Raw genomic sequence first — 14,438 nt, 5'->3', positions numbered from 1 at the left:
TGGAGTACAGTAATGTCACCCTATCTCCTTGTTCATATTGGTCATGATCCCAGATCATAGTTATTGTTCAAAATAGTACACAGGTCAATCACTTCCATAAGTTTTAAGGAGGCTTTTGTGTTCCCCAGCAGACTGTGTAAAAACAATCTCTTTGTGACTAAAGGATTTATACTTGGTGCTAAAAAAGGGTAGAGCTCCCCACAATTACCCTATTTCCATGCTGCCTCTCTGAAACAGCCTGCAAAATACAGCTGGACGGTGCTAAACACCAGGCAATATGAAGCTGCTCATTGCATCAGCATGCTCATTGCATGTTGAAAGGTATCAGGGGAGTTGGTGTCAAGCAGGTTCTTGCTACTGTCCATCAGTGCGGACAGGAGAAGGTTATGTCACAAGCCCTAAATCAGAAAAAGCATGATATGGTATATCATTATATACTATAATAAAATATTCTGCTGAATCCAGAGGAATAGAAATTGTGCTTTCCTCCTTTCTGGTGCAAATGGAGGTCTGTTTTGTTTTGTTTTATTTTCCCCATCCAAACTTATATTTGAGCTCAGGAGAGGGATTTTTAATGTTACTTTGTTTGAAAGGGAGCTCTATGAGGAGCGTGGACCTCCTGATAAGTAGATAGTAAAGCAGGGAATACTTGCGGCCACAAGTGGAACTTCCTTTTCAGTTGAGATTTGGCTGAGATTTGGGGATAGAAAAGCACAGATCAACTCACTTTCAAAGATAATCAGATATAATCAGTTATAATCAGGTCTAGTGAAAAAAAACAGAGTTAGTAAATAATGATACTGCATTACAAGAGGTCAATGAAGCTGCTCAGGAGCCCCCTGAATCTGTTTGTCAGAGCCACAGTAGTTTAGTACAGTAAAGCTCACCCAGGGAAAGAAGCTGAGCTTCCTAATACATTGTCACTTAACCTTGGCTCTTTGCCTATACTTGAGACTCTCAGGAGAGGATTGCTGTGCTTTTCAGTGTAGTTCAGTGTGTCTATCCTCCATGGAACTAGTTTTTTTTTTTTTTTTTTTACACTGTAGTTACAAGTCATATTCCTATTCCTGGTCACTACTTTCTCCCTGAAAGTACTTTCTCTTAGGCTGTTTTGTCAAGTTTCAAAATACCTTTTCTCTCCCTTCCTCTCATCCCTTCCCCCATATATCTTCATGGCTATAAAGCTTCTCTGAACCTTTCTTCAGAAGCATCTTATTTTCTACAGGGTCTACACTGTACTTCAAAGCAGTAGCGTATCTGTTTATTGCTGGGGCATTATAGTAGGGAAGGATTATCACTGATGCTGTCTCAAGGACCCATTAGAATTCCTTGAGTTTAGGCCTCTAGAGATTTCAAAGCCTGAAGGTTATGTGACAGGAATGTTTTAAGGACTTTGGAAAGCGCACACACACACACACACACACACACACACACACAAAGGAATAGAATATGTAAATCAGGAGAAAGAGAATCAAGTCACTCTTGGAGAGAAAAAAGGAGGAAAGAAACAGATACAGAGAGGAATGTTTAAAGAACAGACTTTGTTAAGAGTTTGGATTAAATCAATCTTAAGCCCTACAGGATCTGCAATAGGCATTGGAAGCTTATATTCACAGCTGCAATCTAAAACTAATTCCCTGTGGCCAAAGTATGGTGAAAACAAATTAGCCTATACTTTTGCAAGCCGAATGGTGCCAGACTTTTGGAGGTTTCCTCTCAGTGTAAAACAAATTCATTTAAAAATGTTGTGGCTCTACTGTGTTGTTAGCTAAGTTTCAACTGTTGCTCAGAACTGACTCTCCATTTCTGCTTCCTGATCGGATAATCTCTTTGGCATAATTACTCCGTGGCAGTCCTTGCAGCAAAGAGGCCCACCATGACCTTCCTTGCTTAGTGGTACAATTGTTCAACCCTCTCTGCACAAGTCATGGTGAGCTATGCAGAGATAAAAAAAACATTGTGACAAAATGGTCATGATACGCTCTTACACTCACAGGCATAGATTCAGCAGCCTGAAAGAGACCTTAGGAAATCATTTTATTCACTGCATGGTTCTGAAGTAGAATCAGCTATACATAAACCATCTACAGAAAGATATTTATCTAAACTGTTCATAAAGGAACTCAAGTTGTCTCTTCACAACCACCTGATACGATTTGTTCCCATCCCTCACTGCCACCTCTGTAAATTTTTTCATTATAGATGCTAGGAATACAATCTTTGCAGCTCCTTTTTGCATATTTGAATATTTTCAGAAGGTTTTCCCTCAGCCTTCTCTTCTCTAGGCTAGCCAATCCACTTCATTCATTTTGTTCTTGTAGGCTCTGTTTTCACACCATTGGACTATTCTAATTTCTCTTCTCTGTATTTGTTGCAATTAGTGCACATCTTCTTGAAATGCAGAGCAAAAAACTGATCACATTGTTCCAGCTGAAGCTTTATTAATGCTGAGTAAAGTGGAAGGATTGCTTCAGGTATCTTATGATGCCTCACAGTATGTATGGCTTCTACCTTTCTTGTAACAACATGATGTTACTGAATTATGCTCTGCTGTGACCCACTATACTCCCCCATATCTCCTCCTGAAGAACTGCTGTCCAGGCTTGCATTTGTACAGGTGATTCCTCTTTCCTGTCTGCTGCATCTTGTTATTCTCCCTTTTGTTTACTTTAGGTAGTACTTTCAATTTGTCAGGATTGCTCTGAATAGTAATCCTGTCTTCTAGTGTATGTGCATTCCCTCCCGTTCTGTGTCAGGTGCAAATACAGTAAGCATGCTCTATTCCACCAACTAAGACATTAGTGAAAATATGAAAAGTGCCAACTGATGTATTTTGACACATTTTGACAGTGTTTACTAGTAGCTGCTTTCTGAGAGCAGTTACCTACTCACCTTACACAAGTTCCATCTACCACATTTCCTCATCTTAGTTATGAGAATATTGCTAGAGAAACTATATCAAAAGCCTCACTGTGACACTTATTGCTCTCCTTAGCTGTTATGCTGGTGAACAAGGATATTATACCTTGAATCTAGGTTTTCTAAATTAAAATTATGCTAGGGTAGGGGGAGGTTTTGTGTGTGTACAGCATATTGTTCTGTACCTGCTGCTTTTTCCACAGTAAGAGTGATAGCAAAATTAGTAAATTACAGTAACAGAACTGCTCATTGTTTGAGGAACTGCACATTTTTAGAGTTGAGAAAACCAGTGAGAAGGATAACAATTACAGTGCAAATAGGAGGAATGCTGCAACGCTGGCGTTTGTTATTACTAATTTCAGTAACCACTACTGTTAATGGGTAGTGACCTATCATGTGAGAGGGATATTGAGTCTTTTTAACACTGACCTGTAAAATCATTTAAAATTACTACTGCTGCTTATATTTCTAATTATAAGTCTTTATTCCTATGAAAAGTCAGGGGATCAGGGAGGAAAACAAAGTAATAAGAACAGAATGAAAAGCAAATGCTAGCAATACTTACAGTTACCATTCTTCCCCCTAAAATTGATTTCTATTTAAAATTTCTTACCATCTGTGATTAGGTAGGTTTGGCTACTGGTATGAGAGATCACAGAACAGGGAAGAATTTGTGATGCAGATTAATTCCAACTGAAGAAGTTTTGCCTGGAGAACAAATCACCATAAAAGTTGCTGTTATATAGATATTCACTGTCTTCTATTATTTTTTTCTTGCCCACAAGACCAGGAATGAGGATTCATGAGAATCCGTCTGAAATAATGAGGCACTTACTAAGAAAGAATAGCTCTGTGGGCTGAAAAATAATGAAGTCTATTTGGTTTAGTTTAGTTTTGGTTTTGGTTTTAAATGCTTCTCTCCCTTCTGGACTTTTCTGTGTCTGTAATGTAGTTGCAATCTATTCTTCAGTGAAGGCATCCTATACCTGTCACTTATTTTCACCTGTAAGTACTTAAATGACATTTTTTGTATGAAGCTGAAGCTGAGTCACACAATTTGCTCCTGAAGAGCCTTGGCCATTAACTGAATATCTGAACTTTGGCCTCCTTTTACTTGCCCCAGTTACACAAACATGGATGCCGTAATGTGGACTGTGTTGGCTGAAGATATCTCAGATTTGCAATACCAGCCTTCTTTGTCCCTGAATAAAGTCAACGTACATTAAATACAAGAAGGAACAAGAGCTTGAAGTCATGATATTTCATGTGAAATGACAACAGGCTTATAGCAATGCTGTTGTTAACACATCACGGCCCTAGCAGCTGAGTCTGGAGAGGCTGCTAGCATACTGACCCTGCAGCCTGATCTCACTCTAACCACCAAAATTTCTAGTTCAGCCCAGTGGCAACTGTTAGGGACAACTGTTATGAACAAAACCTTTCTATTCACTGCCTGGATTCACAAGGCATTTGGTACCTCTTTGATGCCCATGTAGTTTCCTCAGCATCCCACAGCTGGCAGCAGGATACCCTCAGTGTAAAGCTGCTTTTTTAAAAAAAAATTGCTGTCCCAACCATCTGCCCATCCCAGGAGGCTGGGGAGTGTGAGAACATGGTGGGCAAGATTTGGATGTCAGCCTCTTCTGTGAGCATGCTGGCAGCTTTCGAATGTCATAAGAAAAACGGAATACAATCATAGAATCACACAGAATCACAGAATGGCTGAGGTTGGAAGGGACCTCTGGAGATCATCCACTCCAAACCCCCTGCTCAGGCAGAGCCACCTAGAGCATGTTAGGATCATGTCCAGACAGGTTTTGAATATCTCCAGAGAAGGAGACTCCACAACCTCTCTGGGCAACCTGGTCCAGTGCTCTGTCACTCTCACAGTAAAGAAGTTCTTCTTCATACTCAGGCGGAACTTCCTGTGTTTCAGTTTGTGCCCATTGCCTCTTGTCCTGTCACATGGCACTACTGAAATGACTTCGGTCCCATCCCCTTGACAACCCTCGTTAAGATATTTGTAGACATTTATAAGATTCCTTCTCAGTTTTCTCTTCTGCAGACTAAACAGGCCCAGCTCTCACAACGTTTCTTCAGAGGGCAGATTATCCAGCCCTGTGATCATCTTTGTAGCCCTACACTGGACTCTCTCCAGTAGCTCCATATCTCTCTTGGACTGGGGAGCCCAGAACTGGACACAGTACTCGAGATGAGGCCTCACTAGGGCTGAGTAGAGGGGCAGAATGACCTCTCTTGACCTGCTGGCAACAGTCTTCCTAATGCACCCCAGAAGACCATTGGCCTTCTTGGCCACAGGGGCACATTGCTGGCTTATAGTCAATTTGTCGTCCACCAGCACTCCCGAGTCCTTCTCTGCAGAGCTGCTTTCCCAGCCTGTACTGGTGCATGGAGTTATTCCTTCCTAGGTGCAGGGGTTCCTCTCCGTCCAACTCTTCAGCTTGTCCAGGTCTCTCTCAATGGTAGCACAACCTTCTGGGGTATCAGCCACTCCTCCCAGCTTGGTATCATCACCAAACTTGCTGAGGAGGAACTCTGTCCCATCATCCACGTCACTGATGAGTAAGTTGAGCGGGACAGGCCCCAGTACTGAGCCCTGGAGAACTCCAGTAGCTACAGGCCTCCAATTATACTCTGTGCTGCTGATGACAACCCTCTGAGCTCTACCTTTCAGCCAGTTCTCAATCCACCTCACAGTCCACTCATCTAGCCTGCACTTCCTTGAGCTTATCTAGGAGGATGTTATGGGAGACACTGTTAAAAGCCTCGCTTCTCTCTCCTCATTTACCCAGCCAGTCATTCCATCATAGAAGCCTGTCAGATTGGTTAAGCATGATTTCCCTTTGCTGAATCTAGGCTGACTACAGCATATTTCATATTTTGCCATTTTAACGAGTATTTCTGGTCCCTACTGCTATCCAATGCTTTCCAGGACACTCACATGCTTTATTCTCCTGAGCTGATGCAGGTAGCGCTTGTGATGTCTGGTAGCACCTTTACAGGATGAAGTGAGCACAGCTCCTGTAAGCCTGTATTAGTTAGACAAAATTGTAAGCCCTTACATGATTTAATTGCAGTCCACCGATTGTTGGATTGCTGCTAGCATAAAGTTTTCTTTCACTCATTTTTACCTATTCTCCAGCCTGCTGGATCTCACAAAAGGGGATGAGGACAACTGGGAACCACAAGTTTGCATCTGCTGAAAAGCATCCTCCCTTGCTGAGCACAAAACTTGCACAGGAGACTGCTTTTTCATGCTTCCCTACTGCACCTCCTCACCTCCCAGTGCCTGTGTTTAAAGAGGCACAACTAAATACAGGGGCCCTTCTTCCCAGTCGCATAGCCTCTACACACCCTGCACCACACAACCTTCTGCAGCCATGCAGTAAATCATGCCAGAGGCATGCACTGTCTCACTCTGCTGGGCAGCATTGTGCCTGACATAGGAGCTGAAAACCTCAGGCATCCTTTGAGGCTGGGATGAAAGGTGGGCCTGAAAGGAGCTTCCCTGGCCAAATGGACCTACGGGAAAAGTCTCTGATATGCACGGCCCTCATCCTGCCAGGCGCGCGTGACACCTCTGCCCTCTAGTGCAGCCTAGGCAGGGCGGATCCAATCTTCTGTCCCACATTTGCTAGTCGAACAAAGAGCGAACAAACAAACAAACAAACAACAACAAAACCCACCATATTTCTGCTTGCGGGGAACCTGCCCGTTAAGCTGCGAAAATGAGGAGCAGGGCTCTCCGCGGCGCGGGGCGTGAGCTCCCCCTGACGGCGCAGCGCGGCCGCGGCCCTCCGCCCGCGGGGGGCGGCGGAGCCGCAGGCTCAGCCCCAGCGGAAAGCTCACGTCGCGCGGCAGCATGAAGGAGCAGGACCCGTAATGCCCCGTGTCTCCGCTGCAGCCAGGCGTGTAGCTGACCTGGCATCATTTTGTGCTTATGCCCTTTTATTTTATTGTATTCGTAATGTCTCAGCAGCTCAAGGTCACTCATGCAGCTATTGTGTGCAGCTGTGTGCCTGGCAGGATTGCCACTCTGGCGGTTTAAATGCTCTTGTATACATGAATCTGTAAATGTAGATTTGTTTGCGCCTCTGTGTGTTTTTCTCTTGTTGTAAGACTATAATATAAGCCATTTCCTACAAAGCTGTGATTTATCCAAGTCATGCCTGGAATCACTAGTTTTTTTCCACTCCTAGAATAATCAGTTGCACCCTACCATGCATGCATGTACGTGTGTGCACATACACATGTATCTATCTATCACACAGTTTAAAGAAACAAAATTCACAAAGTAGTAATTAGTGAGTTTCCAACATCAGGAAACAAAATATATTGCTCACATGCCACAAATTCTATGGTGCCTGCAGATAGAAAGCTGGAATTAGAACATCATTCAGCCTGTGAAACAAGATGCAAGAGAGGAAAGAAAGCCTTCAGTTATAGCGGAAGATGATGCTTCCCTCTGAAGCTGTTTTCAAACTGGGGAGGGTAGAGGGAGAGAGGTGGGCTACCAGCTCCTCACTGCAGAATAAGAGGCAGAAAAACAACACGGATGAAGTTAGGAGGCACAGAGATGGGTTCTCCCAGTATAAGGACTCCTGTAGTTAATTGTGAACTAAATATGGGAGACAATAGTAGAAGCCTTCCCTGGAGTTGTAATATTTGGATGTATGTAATTCATACAACACTAAAATCAATTTTAAGTCTGCATAGGGGGGAGGCATATAAGCAACTGCATCTCAGAAGCACAATTGCTGCCATGTGCTAGAGGTGTGGGGTCTGTGGAGAAGAGCAGAGCAGGAAAAAGGGATGATGAAAACTTAAGTGAACATAAGACTGAATTTTCCTCAGTTAATGACAGCTGATTTATGAACACTGAGGACTGCCAGCATCCTGAGCAGGTGCATCACAGAGCTGGATACTCCTTTCCCTCCTCCTTATTTTTCCCATCACCCTCCAGCACAAAGCTTTGCAGTGCTGGCCTGTGTCCATTCCCATGGAGTACTCCCGTTTGGTGTGAATGAAGGGAGAGTTAAGTCAACACTGAGCACCTTTGAAAAAGTCCATCTCAGAATTCATTTAGTGCTGTTTTAATTAAGAGTTAATTATGAGATCTCTTTAGCTAAAGAAAATATCTTGCTATCATTTCAGCGAAGTATTGAATATGGTGTCTTTTTTCCCCCAAACATCCCCTGCTGTATTTCATCATCTGCTGAATTTTTTTCTCACATTACCATCTGTAGGGTAAGAATTACATTTTTTAATATAATTCCAGAGATAAGGAGTGGCACGGTTTCTAAACACTCTACAACATTTTTATTGAAGTGCCAATAACTGTCAATACCCTAAAGGTATCAAAATAAGAATCAGGAAAATCTGCAGTTTCAAAAATACAAGGCCCATAGAAAGTCTACGTGAAAGGTAAATGTAGATTTGTAGATGTGTGGCTTCATATCAGATCACCCTTATACTTCTTATTCCAGGAATAACAAAATTTTATGCCTTGAATATTTATTTGGTTCCAATAGATGACCCTGATGCAGTCACTGGGAGCTGTATTTGAACAACCAGCTGAGGGACTTAGGTGGACTTACGGGCCTACTATGATAGGTCACTTAAGGAGAATGGTGAGTTATTCAGGCCACCTGCCTACCAGCACTGCCAAATTTTGGCTGGCTGTGCAACTGGTGACAAGACATACTACTTTCCAAGAGCAGTGGAGAAGGTCTAAGGGAGGTGTTTGCTCCTCTCCAGCTGTCCTCTCAAGGAGTGGCAGAAGGCTGTGAGGCTGAAGAGGAATGTCTCCAAAATAGGGCCCTATTTTGTGCGTGTATACATACACATGGATATAACAAACAGATCAAGAGTTCCTACTATTAATAGCAGCAAACTCGTTCTTAATAAAGCCATGGGACTGTTTATCCTTATGAATGTTTGACTTCTTCTAAAGTACATTTATTTCATTTTCAAGGAGCAAAGCAAGCAATCAGCAAAGCATTGCAGTACTTGGTATCATTCGTGGGAATTTTGCAGATCTAATTTCTAATATAACCAGACACTTGGGACATTCTCAGTCCTCAAGAGTTTCAGACGGAGGCCTCTCTGGCCAGCAGAGGCTATCCCTGCCTTTGCTAGGGAACTACCCTGGTAGCTTGTCTCTGCATAAGGTTATTTGGCACATAGAAAATTGATGTCAAAGAGGAACTTCATTTTTCTGCAAATGCTTCAGAGCGAGCTTAGCTTATTCATACTGCACTGCATTTGGTTACACGTGCCTCAGTGATTGTACTACCTGCCTTTTGTGCAATGGCCCATGGGGCAGCATACTCACCCAAAAGGGTGGAGACCTTCAGATCTTCCCTCAGTCAAATGAGTGGTTTATCCCTAGCTTTTACAGTGCTGGAGATTGTTGCTTTCAAAGGAGAGGACCTTCCACTTCTCCTCCTGAATCTCAGTCATTCTGGAGGCAGACTGGGTCAGCACGACAAAGTAAGTCTCTAGTGCTTAGGGCAGAGAGCTGGCAGAGATGAACCCTGGCACACTGCTCCCTGGATATATCCTGTGTTTTATGCAGTGATTGTCTAACCTAGCCAACATCAGTGCTAAACTCAGCTAGTTTTTATATCTGGAAATGGAGCACCGTCTGGAAAGCTTACACAAATGGAAAATTATGAAGTCTTGAGATCCATGTAGAGCTTGGAATAGCAATTGTGCACCTGAATGAAAACAGCTCTAAAGATTAACTCTTTAATTCTTCCTAGAAAAAGAACAGATATAGATTACTTATGAAAATATATATAGATTACTTGGGAATATGACTAACTTGTCTTAATTTTTTGTTTTCATGGAATGTTCCGTTGCCACTTGGGCTTGGTAAGCATCTAAAGGAAGGATTCATTCTGACTCAGAAAAATCATAGATGATCTTTGTCTTTTCATAGATATTTTTGAATCCTAGACTGTTCCAAAATTATCTGTTTATTAAAAAAAAGGCAAAACAGAACATTTTGAAATATACATTCTTGGTGAAGGCCAAACAAGATTACTTATTTTCATTTGTGAGATCCTTGAACTCTGCTGTTTTGTACCTTGATATGTGTAAAGCACCTTCTTCATAACATAGAGCCCAAAGGACCCTTTTCAGTGCATTAGCCTGCTTACTAACATAATTTGCAGACTAGCAATCACCTGTCCTCTCTCTTTTGAACCATTCAGATTTTGATCTCTTGATGGCAAAATAGAAGGCATAGACTCACTGTTTACATTTCCAGATAGATTTTTTGTACACACATAGCTTAACAAGCTTTACTGTCTATTTCTTTCCAATATAGCCTGCAGCACTTTTGTATGAGTATCTGTCTCCATACTTCTTACCTATAATGGAATCTGTCTTAGAAGACAGTCAGTCACCTATACTGTAGATATGATTTTTTTCACTCAGCCCTTGTATTTTAAATATCTACAGTCAAAGAAAGTAAGAAAAATATCCTCTATTTCTACACTGATTTTTAATGGTGCTTGTATTTATATGTTTTATATTTATTTTCACAAATATTTATATTTATAATTTGTATTTATAGATACAAATACCCATGGCCCAAGCTGGAGGAAAAATTTCTTGCCAAGCAGAACTCTGTTTCCGAGAGGGTTTAATCCTGTTTCAGACAAATTCAGTTAGATACTTTTAGTGTCTTTAAGCATGTAGGACTAGGCATTACAAACGTCTCACCACAGAAGGGAGCACAGTCTTTTCTCACATCAAATGCTGAGAAATAAGCCAAGACATAAAGGGGCAGACTTTTCCAATGAGACAGTAACTTCTCATCTTCTATTTCTCTCCTCTTTCACAAAAATATTCTGGCTGCAATCTACATATTCCTGTCTCATTTTCAAGGCTTAGAGATAGACCTGCATGGACTTGGTGTACAGTAGGTCTCAGCTAAGACTCAAGCTAAATCCAGCTAGAGGCTGCTGGGAACTGCAGATGTCACTAACTTCTCCTCCCTCCTTCATTGACATGAACACTGTGCAAGTAGCTTATAAAAGCCCTAAAGGCCAGCAAGAGATAGTCAGACACAGGGTCTGTTACCTAGTAGCAGTTCTCCATCTCAGAGGCCAAGGAAAAGTGTAATTAAAGTCACTGGAGATACTTCCAAGAAGGCTCAATTTTTAAGTTTTATGGTTTATATATGGCTTGAACAAGCAAAGCGTTTATGTAAGTATGCAGCTTCAAGTGCTTGAAAAGTCCTGCTGATGCTGGGACCAGAATATTTAAATTATGCTAAATGACAAGCTGTTTTACTCTGACACATGGCAAGTTATTTCCAGTAGACACAAAATGCTGCATTATAAGGGTTTCCTTGCAAGCAGAGGGTACCAGCAGAGCTCCGATATTTCTGTATGGTCTCCATCCATAGTCTCTCCATGCATAGACTGACTAGTCTACTGCAATGTAACAAGAACACCACTGCTGGGATGGGTAGCTTTCAAAAGTAAGCCAAGTTGGTCTCGGGAACATAATCAAGAGAAATGAGGACAGTGGGATGGTGAGAGTCAGAAGTCTCTATCACATCTTGCCTTGAGCAAACTAGAGAACAGTCACAGCTAAGCCAGTCTTTCTGTAAGTGAAGAAGGGGGTGAAGGATTAGTCACAGTGGGGGAAAAAAAGAAGAAATCTGTCCCACTGGGATCTTGGGGAGAGGCTGCTTTAGCAAAGAAAAAGCCCCACATGATTATCTGGACAACTAGCCTTTTCCCTTCCGGCACTCACAGAGCAATTAAAGTTGAAAAACAGATTAAGTACCCAAAGTGGAGTCAGGAAGCCTTTCTATTTCCACTTGTCATTCAGATTCTCTCTCACCATGAGCCCTGCAGTTTTTATCTAAAGCCTCATTTTCTTTTGCTTCAGTGTGCCTCCTGAATTTTGACACTTAAGCAACACTGTGTGCTTCATGCAGCACTTAGTTGCCTAAAATACTGAAATGTAAGTATCAAAGTATGGATTTAAGAACATTTGGACATTTGGATTTGGAGAACAACTCCTTTTTTCAGTTGTTGAAGATATTGCCTAGCAAAGACAAAACAAAAACTGAGAAGAATTCAAAAATGTGATTCATTGTTTAATGTCCAGTTTTACCTGTTTACAAGTGTGTTTTGCTATGTCAGTCTTAATTTCTATTATATTCCTTCTGTGTATTTGACTCAACAGTTAAGTTAGATAATGTTGAATTCACTTCAGTGTTTATGCCTGGCAACAGACTTTGAGTTCACAAGGTGATTATTTCATTAGAAGAATCAAGCAAAAGTTGAAGGAATGTGGGATGTGAGAGAAAAAAAAAAAACTTTTGTTAAAACACAAATATCTTACGTGAGACCTATTTTAGCAATTATAGCTCTTGCACTGTGATAGTGAAGGGACGTAATAAATACCAGCCAAGTTCTTCCCTCACTATAAATATTCTCTCTCTCTCTCTTTTTTTTTTCCCCCTCCTAAATTGGCTCAGGCCTAAAAGTCTCTCTTCAAATTCCTCCTCTCTTCTCACCAAAAAGAGAGAAGAGTTGCACTGGAGCACTCTCGTGGGCAATGCTCATCAGCCTGCCCCTGGCCAGCCAGCAGAGCTGCTTACTGCCTAGCAGGAATGCCAAGGGGCATATCATCAGGCGAGCCTCATGTCATGGCTCTGGAGCCTGGCAGCTTGGGCCAGCTAGGGAGCTGGCCCCACAGGCCCTGTGACAGCATGGCATGGGGGGAGTGCCACTGAATACAGCAGTTACCCTTAAAACATTCCCAGTTCCTTAGATAACTGCATAGCATAGCTTGTGTGCAGTAGTTTCTATACCAAAGCTTAGAGGTCATACATATTTTGAGGGGTAGTTATTTGGTTATCAAAGGTATTGTTGATGGTTCGGATAATGACCGGAATTTTCTATATATAATTAACAGTAGGACGTGGTGCTTTTTTGGATAATGGGATTTTTAGATGCTGAAGGTTGAAGGATAGCAGAAAAAGGACACACATATTTCATATTAAGTAGTCTGCCCAGCTCACACTCCCATCTCTCGCCCTTTGATGTTCAAACCATTCATCAGATATGAAAAGAATGATTGACAGTGATGAAACAATGAGTGATGTGCAATGAGCTCGTTAGGGCTCTTCAGTCAGAGTTTTGTCATTTTAGTCATAGCCCATCCCCCAGCTTCCAACAGTTTGTTTCACCCTTTTCTGTTTGTTCGCAGCTCTGTGTTCTTCTTGAAAACTGTCCATCATTGTAAGTCATTCTCCGGAAGGCAAAGATAGTTCAGCTCATGTATTACATATCTACTTCTAAACAGTGTCTGTGTGTGTATTTGTCCCTACTAGTTTTCCACCTCTGAATGCCATCCCGCTCCAGGATTCAGCTCACAGGGCCAGCTGTGTACATCATTCGTCTGTCTTCACTTCCCTTATTCCTCAGGAGAAAGCAGTGGCAAAGGAATTTGGCTTGGCCTGACTAGCCACAGTAACTCCTATGTAAACCACAGGGCGGCAGTTCTCCCTGGCGTACCTTGGGGACTCCTTGTGCACACTCAGGGGAATTCCTGTGATGTCCATGTTGGACACCAAGCTGCTATATATGGTAGTTGCTGCAGATGGGCTGGATGGCACAGAACAGATGGACCAACCATTGGGCTCGGATGGGACTTTTAGTCCTTACCAGTCCCCCCCGCCCAACACTGCACAGCAGTGGAGTGGAGCTATTCCAGCCCGTCCTGCAGAATAACTGTGGGATTATGCATGTTTGTGTTACTGAGGATTAAAAACTGTGCTGAATACGAATTCCTGCCCAGCAAAGATGCTCCCAACATCTGCATGACTTCTCTACAAAGAATAGCTTGTCCAAGTTTATGTGAATGACCTATTGCAGACTGACTGAATACACTGCCATGTAAGGAGACAAGAACTGTAGTATGTTGTGTTGTTTCCTTCTGGTCATAAAAGGCTGTGACTGAACCTTCGTAAAACATCATGTCTAGGAGGAGGGCCAGAGTTTCTACACAAATAGCATTCCACATCTTTGGATTCTTTGTTATTTTAAAATCTTTTCACAACTATCAATCACTGTAATTCGTTCAGCTCATCAGAGTATTTTTTCTGCAATGGTTCTGTAGGGGAAAACAGCTCATGATCTGCCCTGCTTCTGACAGAGAATTGCTGACTGCCCAATCCTGAAGGACCCAGAAGCATTGCCTCTCCTCTCTGACAGCCTGGCTCTGGGCCAGCTTCCTACAGAGGTAACATTTGGGCACGCACTAGTCCTGCCACAACTTCCTACACCCTTATGTTCACACAAAAGAAACTTGGGCATATGGCCCAGGCAAGAGTTACGGCAATCCCAGGCTGGATGACAAGTGGACTGGGACCCCAGGTAGCAGCAAATTGTTAGGTTAACCCAAATATGGCTTTTGTGGTCCAGCGGATAATACTGTGATTGAAACCCTACCTTGAATTTTCTGTG

Source organism: Rhea pennata, chromosome 1, assembly GCF_028389875.1.
Source record: "Rhea pennata isolate bPtePen1 chromosome 1, bPtePen1.pri, whole genome shotgun sequence".
NCBI classification, from domain to species: Eukaryota; Metazoa; Chordata; class Aves; order Rheiformes; family Rheidae; genus Rhea; species Rhea pennata.
This window is presented reverse-complemented; position numbering follows the sequence as displayed.